Source organism: Cynara cardunculus, assembly GCF_001531365.2.
Source record: "Cynara cardunculus var. scolymus isolate 2C chromosome LG 10, CcrdV1, whole genome shotgun sequence".
Taxonomy (NCBI): domain Eukaryota; kingdom Viridiplantae; phylum Streptophyta; class Magnoliopsida; order Asterales; family Asteraceae; genus Cynara; species Cynara cardunculus.
In genome coordinates, this window is record NC_037537.1 from 7,897,390 (window position 1) to 7,905,795 (window position 8,406).

General features: G+C 32.6%; 1 long non-coding RNA gene across 1 annotated transcript; it reads left to right on the forward strand.

Annotated features, from left to right (window-relative positions):
* The first annotated feature begins 4,111 nt into the window (after positions 1–4,111).
* On the forward strand, positions 4,112–4,516 carry LOC112518966. The gene is made up of 3 exons (XR_003069885.1): positions 4,112–4,175; positions 4,268–4,367; positions 4,451–4,516. It is a non-coding gene; the product is annotated as an uncharacterized LOC112518966 (long non-coding RNA).
* Positions 4,517–8,406: the final 3,890 nt, after the last annotated feature.

Below are 8,406 nucleotides of genomic sequence, written 5' to 3' on the forward strand. Positions count from 1 at the left end.
TGAGCAACAAGTTTCATCTCTACCCTAGATATCACTTAGAATATCTAAGGACTTGGCTAAATGGTGATCAATTTGAAGAGAAGATGGATCGCAAGATTCGAAAGGAAGTACTTAGATGCAAGATGCTCGGAGAAAATGTCCCTGACTACATCAACTTCAATAATCTAGATTAGATGTCCTTTTAGTCTTGTAATATCTTGTATTTCTTATCTTTTCTTTTAGTGTATAACCTTTATGTTTTAAGTCCACCAATACTGATTGTAATAACTTGTAATATTTTCCCTTGAAAGATATTTCAATAAAATGATCAATTCACTGAAAAAGATTCTTGAAAAGAATAAATGAGATATGTACTTAAAAGTTCTATTTTATTCTTACATTTGCTGACACCTTTCTAGTCAGTGAATATGCTTTCAGTATTTAGTTATTAATATTGTGTAAGTTTATTCTTTCCTTGAAATCTTTTACAATTAAATTAAACTTCCATAGTAAACTGTATCACTGAAAAAGATTCCAAAACAGTTAAAAGGGACAAATATTTTACTAATACCTTTTCCTAACTTATGTAACTTATGCACTTTTCGTTATGTTGCTTTGTCATCGTCAAATAAGGGGAAATTGTTGATGCGCTCTCTCAGTAATTTGATGATGATCCCTTTTATCTATCAAAGTGTACTATCTCTGGATTCAGTTTCAGTGATTGCTGAACATGTATTGTAATTCCTTCAAAGACAAGTATCCTTCAGTAAGACAAAACTTACACGATAGATTCTTCAGCGATATCGAAGATAGAAGTTGAAGATAGAGACCAACAAGTTTGTGATCTGAAGCGATTTTTAGTGATAACAAACTCGTCTACACAAGTGTGAAATCTAGGCAAGATTTAGCGAACACTGATGAGACCTTTAGCGTCATTCCAGTGTTCATCAATCAAATGAATCTTGTTGAACAAGATAGTTTTTGTCTTGTCCTTCTATACACAAAGGACAAATATACACCTTTCAAAGTAAAGTACTGCACGGACCCACTTCATTGTCTCCAAGCGTGCTTATCTACTTTATGAAAAAGAAGACTGTTCATATACGGCCAAAAGACTGTTTACTGCAACAAAGGACAAGCTTTCGTCTTAAAGCTTGCCACATGCTTTGTACATTTTGAATTGCATTTAATGCAATGGGTATAAATAGCTTAACAGTTCTCTCTTCTAAGTTACATCTCTCTATCACATCAAGCATCCTTGCTTTGAAGATCTTACCCAAGAAGATACTCCTCCCTCTACTCTCTATCTAACAGAAAGACTTCCACTTTAACAAGTGGAGAGCACATTACTTCTTAACCTATTTCTTGTAACAAGTCTTTTTTTCTTGCTAGCTGTAATTTTGTGTGTATCTTTGATGTTTAGATAGGTTATGTATCATACCTCTTCCGCAAACAATCTATAAAAATTTGTATTGATCTTCTTTATCAATATAAGTTTTTTTAAAGTGAAAAGAGCTGTTGTGTTTGTATTCATCCCTTTCCTTCTACAAATTGCTACCTATAAACTCTTGTAGATCCGGTTGTGACCAACATTGTGCAAACAACATTGTATTTCCACATGCACTTTGTCAAAATATAAGACAACACATATCTGATGTTTCTCATGGACTTTAATCTTTTTATACTTCTCATTTGATTATACTTCTACATCTAAATATACAAACCCCTCTCTCTGTCTCTCTCTCTCTCTAACACACACACACACACACATATATATATATATATATACAATAATAGAGCAATAAAAATAAACAAAGTAATAAATTTTTGTATTTTCTGTTGTTTTGTTTCATATGATTTATGACATTATCATATAAATTTTAGCTATTGTTTATCAACTACAAAATTGGAAGGGGAATAGGTGGATCACACTTGCTAACCCCTTTGTAATTCTATTATTATATATCCCCACGTCCAAATATGAAATAAATTAACATATTTTTCTAAGAGAATTAAAAAAAACCGTAGGACTGGTTTGAGTTGGTTTGGTTTATAGAATTTAATAAGATTTGAGGGAACTTAGAATTGAATTCATTTCCAATCCTATATATGGTCTTAAGAAAAGCTTGAAATTGAACTCGCACATAAATTGGATTTAGAAAGTCCATAAGGATAGTTAGTATTTATTTGTAAGAATGTCTTAAAAACGGTTTTAAAAATACTTTTTATGTAATAATTAATTACTAAAAGGAAACTTAATTATTCTTGTAATTATTTATAAAATATCTATAATCCTACAAATTAAACACATACAAAAATCAAATTATTCCACAAAATCTAAGGGGCCGTTTACTAAACGCTTACTTGGAAAGTGCTTACTGAATAAATTTTCTTATCGGATGAACATTATAAGGGCCAAGAATCTTACCGGGTAAGAGCGATGAGAATAATGGAGAGTCTTACCTGGTAAGTGAAGATTACGACTCTTACCCAGGTAAGCCCTTACCCGCTAATTGTTGCATTCAATACGTTTTGATGTACTAAAATCTTACACATCAAAATTGTAGTGTTGACTCCGATAAATAAGCATTTACTGGGTAAGCATTTAAGTAAACAACTCCTAAATCTCTTAAGAATGTTTCGTTAGTTGAATCAAATGAAACCGTAAGTTATTTACCTACCTTTCTTTTAATTTTAATGTTTCTTGATCCAATAAAAACCTCTTTGTTCCGTGTGAGAGGTTGTTATTTATATCTCATTTTTTTTGCCTTTAAATCAAATCGATGATGCTCTGAAAAGGCTCATACCCATTCATGGGCTAACAGTAATTAATTTGCTTGATGAATTTTTTTGTTAAACAACTTACCCAATTTATTTTTGCCAAAATGGTACATTGCAATATTCCACTAGTGTCTAGTGATGATGGCCACTCATGTCTCATGCGTCTACTCTCTTTCCATATATCTATACTACATTATAAAGGAGATTTCTTAAATACAATTTTAAATGCATAAGGTACTATTTTTTAATGCATAAAGTCTTAAAGTCTTAAAAACAAATCCTTATGCATAAAGTACTACAAGATTATGCATAAAGTCTTAAAATTATTGAATCCATACTCCCCGGCTCCCAAAGACGTCGATTCCTTTCTCCCAGGCAACAATTCCTTCTCCAAGGCATCGATTCCTTCTCCATTCCTTTCTCCCAGGCATCAATTCCTTCTCCAAGGCAGCGAGCGATTCCTTCTCCCAAGGCAGCGATTCACGTTCTTCATCACTTTATCAAGGTTAGTTCTCTATTTGGTCTATCAATCTCTACTTCTCTATTCTCAGTCAATCATCCACTTACTTGAATCGCTTCTCTTCTGAAATCGACTGGAATCGCACCATTTTAGGCAGCGATTCACTTTGTTTTATCGGTCTCTACTCCTCTCTCAATCTCTACTTCTCTACTCTCTATCAATCCGGAAATTGTCTTCCCAAGAGGTCGCTCCCGTCGTACGCCCCAAGGCCCAAGACGACAATTTAATCTTCACTAAGACATCGATTCAATCTCCAAGGTGAGATTCATCGTTCAAAACCATAATGTTATACGTTTGGGGCTCCACTCGATTCTTGCTTCCATCTCCTCTCCTGATTCGATTCTCGATAGCTTCTCATACGGTTAGGGTTTCACATGATCTTCTCCCAATTTGAGGTTAGTTCTTGTATTCTTTGATGTTCCCTACAATGATTTTTATGCATCTGCAGCTTACAAGCTTCCAATGGAGAGTAAACCCAAGGCTTTTTACAGTTGACATAGCCATATGAAAGCCGAATAGTTTGTTGTATATGATAGGTAATGTTCTTTAAAAAAATCATGACAAGCATCTAATTTTCTTTTCATGCAGTGGTAGTGAGTTTGAAGAGATTGATGCCATTGGAGGAAGCCGTAATCCAAAGGATCAACAGAACATGACGATGATTTGAATCAGTTGCTTGTTAAATTGGATGGCTTTAAACAAAATGAAGGAATTATTGTTATTACGACAACCAACATCTCGCAATTTTGCTTATAATTTCTTCATTTTTTTGAAATTTGTAATCTTCTTCATATGGGTGTTGCAGCAGGTTCACAGTTTCATCTTCTTGTTGTTGATGATAGCATCATTAATAGAAAACTGATTGAATGATTGCTCAAAACCTCATCTTTTCAAGGTAATTTAACACTTTCATGTTCTACCCTTTTTGATTCAAATGCTTATGAGTTCAAGATTTCAATATTTTGTGTTCCATTTATGTGTTTGCAGTTACAACTGTGGATTTTGGAAGTAAAGCTTTAGAAATTCTTGAGGATTACATGAAGACATGAACTCTAATCAACCCTCTGTGTCTCCAAATATTAACCAGGTATTCAATCTTGACGATTTTGATTCCATTTTTATGTGTGATCGAATAATTGCTCATGAAAATCTTTATCGAATTTTATGCAGGAAGTTGAAGTGAATCTAATAATCATAGATTATTCTATGTCTGGAATGACAGGCTATGATTTGCTCACGAAAGTTAAGGTATGATACAATCCAATAATCATAGATAGTTATATTACTCGGTTTCAAATTGAAACCGAATCACAAGACTTTGAAAACCGAACCAAACTGAGCTTTTAAATTGATTTCAGTTTGGTTCAGTTACATTGCTTAAATACACAGCAGGTTGTACAAAGAGTTCAGCACTAAGTACATAAAACTGCTCACAACCCGTTCAATCAATATCAAGTAAATATAGTAACAATTGTTCAAACTCACACTTCCTTTATTAAAAAATTATAGAAAGCCATATTGATTTCTCAATAGATCTAAGTAAATCCATATGATAAAAATGAACACCTATATGAATTCACGCAAAGGCAACACAACTAAAATGGCACCATTTTGTTCATGTATAAAAGCTTTGTATCATTTTAACAACACAACTACTTACAAGTTTTGTCCTCAGATTCTTTATGTCAAGCTCCATAGTGCTACACATGTATATTGCAAAATGTGTTAATCTCAAAAGAAATACATAAGTGCTTTCTAGATTCCCAGGTGCACAGGTGCTTTTGGTCTATTAAAAAAATGCACATTTGCTTTTGGTCAATACATAACATTTTCTATTGGTCTACACAAAAAGATGCATGGGTGGTTTTGGTCTCCAAAACAGTTACCCCAGCTTTCCTGTTTTCTTGCTTTCTTGATTCAAATCTTGGCTTCATGGTTTAAGGCAACATCAAGAGTTTTGGTCATCAAGTTTCTTCAATCCTTTGCTTTTCATAGTGTGTGTGTCTCTCTCTCTCTCTCTATCTGTATAGACACTCGTCTACAACACTGTTATATATATATATATATATATGGGACCCGTTACAGTCCTAAACTTATTGTTTTAAGATTCTCTTGGCTAAATCTAATGTTGCTGGTTCTGTAGCATTTTTGAATGCAAGATTGTTCTTTCTTCTTCTTCTTTCTTCTTGTAAGCTTTTGCAGTCCTAAACTTTCGATTTAGATTCTTCTTCTTTCTTCTTGTATGCTTTTGCGGTCCTAAACTTTAGATTTAGATTCTTTTTCTTCTTAGTCTTACCCGGTAAGTGGGAGCAACAACTCTTACCATGGTATTGTGCATTTTTAAAATGGGATAAAGCATATATGTGAATTAGCTTTATTGGTTTTGTTTGGTTTTTTATTAATCTCTATGGATTTCAACTTTTTGTTATTGTAGATAATGTCAATTGGCAGCGAATGATATGAGACAAGACAATGACATTGGACGTACAGAACATGTCAGAGAACAAGGCAATGACACTGTTGGTGCATGAAGGACTAATTGTAGGTTTGGTATATTTAAAAGTTACGGGTTTGGTTGCATCTACTAGCAATGATAAGATAATGGCATTTGGTTTGATGTAGTTTGTGTTAATGGTTGTTTTGTATGTTGTTCAATTTTTATCTATTCTAGATAACTGTTGCGGATGTTGTTTTTTGCTTTTATTGGAAGTTGGTTGGTTTGGCCAAAGTCCATTGGTGATATCTTTTGGTAACTAGAAACCCACAATAATCCATTTATTTCAATTTGGAAATGCTTAAATTGAGGTTTGGTTTAATCGAGTTTTATGTTATTCATTTACATCCCTATTCGGAGCTTTTAAAATCATATCATTCTCTTTCCGGTAGTTAGCTTAATTTTATAGTCGTTTATAATAATTTTACTTCCTATAACATTGTCTGGGTATCATTTTAGCTACTTGATTTGTTTGCTACTTGTGAAATTATTGTCGGAATATAATGATTTGCTAATTGAGTTTTGTTTGTGGTTTCTTTGTGATGTTGGACAATTGGACCGTTATAGTATCTGATAGAGTTTGTACCGAGTGTTGAATATACATAAGGTATTATAACACCAGGTAACAATACTAAAAGTAAATTATGATCCTAATTTTCATGTCTCTAACTGTTTATAATTGCTAGCTTTTGTTATATGAGTCTGCTATTTGCATTTTTTCCAAAAGAAAACTTCTCATGTACCGGTTAGCTAATGTATTTCAATGACAAATGGATGTCAACGAAATGGATTTGACTGATTGGTTGTGCAAGTATTGGTAGCTATTGTGTTTCACAGGCAGTGATCGTTTCCTGTTGCATCGCATGGGTATACAACAAGAAGTTAATAAATCAAACAAAACAATTAATACTTCGTATGAGAATTAAGATTGAATGACAAAACGAACTATTTACAAATCAAATTAAAAATTCGACTCAAGTTGACAAACCAATGAAACAATTCATGTATTATTCGATGAACATTGAGTTTGAAATTAAATTTTAGTACAACTTTGCAAAGAAATTATATGTATGTACTTACCCCTTTAGTTGTTTTCAACTCATAAACATTAATAGACGATCTTATATTGGTGCTCGGTGTTTTAAAGTTTGGATAACTAATTGACTTGAGACAAGTTCTGTTTGTTAACATACCGGTCATAAAAGGTTTTTTGCCAAAAATATGTCTGTTCGTTCAAAGTAACATATTTATGTTCAGACTGAAAGGAAAAACGTTTCCCATTTGGCTTGGTCTTACTATGACAATCATGTGTTTATCTATTGTAATCGTCAATCGCTATTCTCACTTACATAAAACTTATTCACCGCCGCATTGCGCGGGTACACAACTAGTATACATGTAAGGACGAATTTGGTTTCGTTCACAAACGAATCAATTTGCAATTGAACTTTTTTTTCTCTCTTACTCTCTTTATGATATATATAGGGGAATTCAAGAGAGAATTTGGTAATTTGTGATAATCGTGAGATTCAATCTCAACCACAAATCATATTAAAAATTAGGAAATTAATAATTATGTTAATTTTGACTTAAAGTTTTAATTAAAGAACATTTTAGCTATTTTAGAAATATTATATATATATATATATATATATATATATATAATCTCTCCCACGAATCTTATCCTGGCTAACACAACGTAAACACAAAATACACAATATGATACCTAAAAAACATCGCCAATGTTAAAAAAATACATACAAACAATCATCACCTTGATACCCAAGATATATACAATATGCACAATATGATATTCATTGTATATACATTGTGATACCCACTGTAATACTCATTAATTGCTTACAACATGTTCACAACACTAACTTTGTGATACCCATTGTATACATATTGATACGTATTGTGATGCCCAATTGTTTACAAGGTGTTCGCAACATCAAATGTTAATATTGGTAATACAAAATGAGAATATATATATATATATATATATAGATGAAAGATCATGTGAGAATAAGAATTAAGATGAAAAGTGTAAGAAAGAATCTAGACCCTTGATCACTTTTAGTCTCACCCAACCCATGAATTGCGCTTATCACAAAAATTGATCTAGTACATCTTGGTGCACCTCATTAGTGTTGATATTCAATTTGGATTCAGACATGGATGGAGATCCCTTCATATCATTGTCACTATAACTTTTATTCAAACCAGAACCCAACCCATCCCTATATATATATATGTATATATGAATGAATAACATTTTTGGTCCCTCGTCCATGGCTGTTTTTTGGTATTCATCCCTAAAATTCATAAAGTACAATGTTGGTCCATTTTTTTTGTGTTGGATAGCCTAATATAGTCCCTCCCGTTAATGTCGTGAGAAATGTTTCCGTTAGATGTTCCATGTTCCTCTCACTTGAGGAGCATTTTAGTCTTTCTAACTTTTCTTCTTTCTCGAGAACATTACCAGTTACCCACCATTCCCCACCACCAGCCATTAAACATTAAATATTCAAACCTAAAATTTAAATCAGATTCAAACCCAAAACAATTGGACATTCTACAAAAACATTCAACTCCAAATTGAACTCAAACTTTAAAAAATTTAAACATC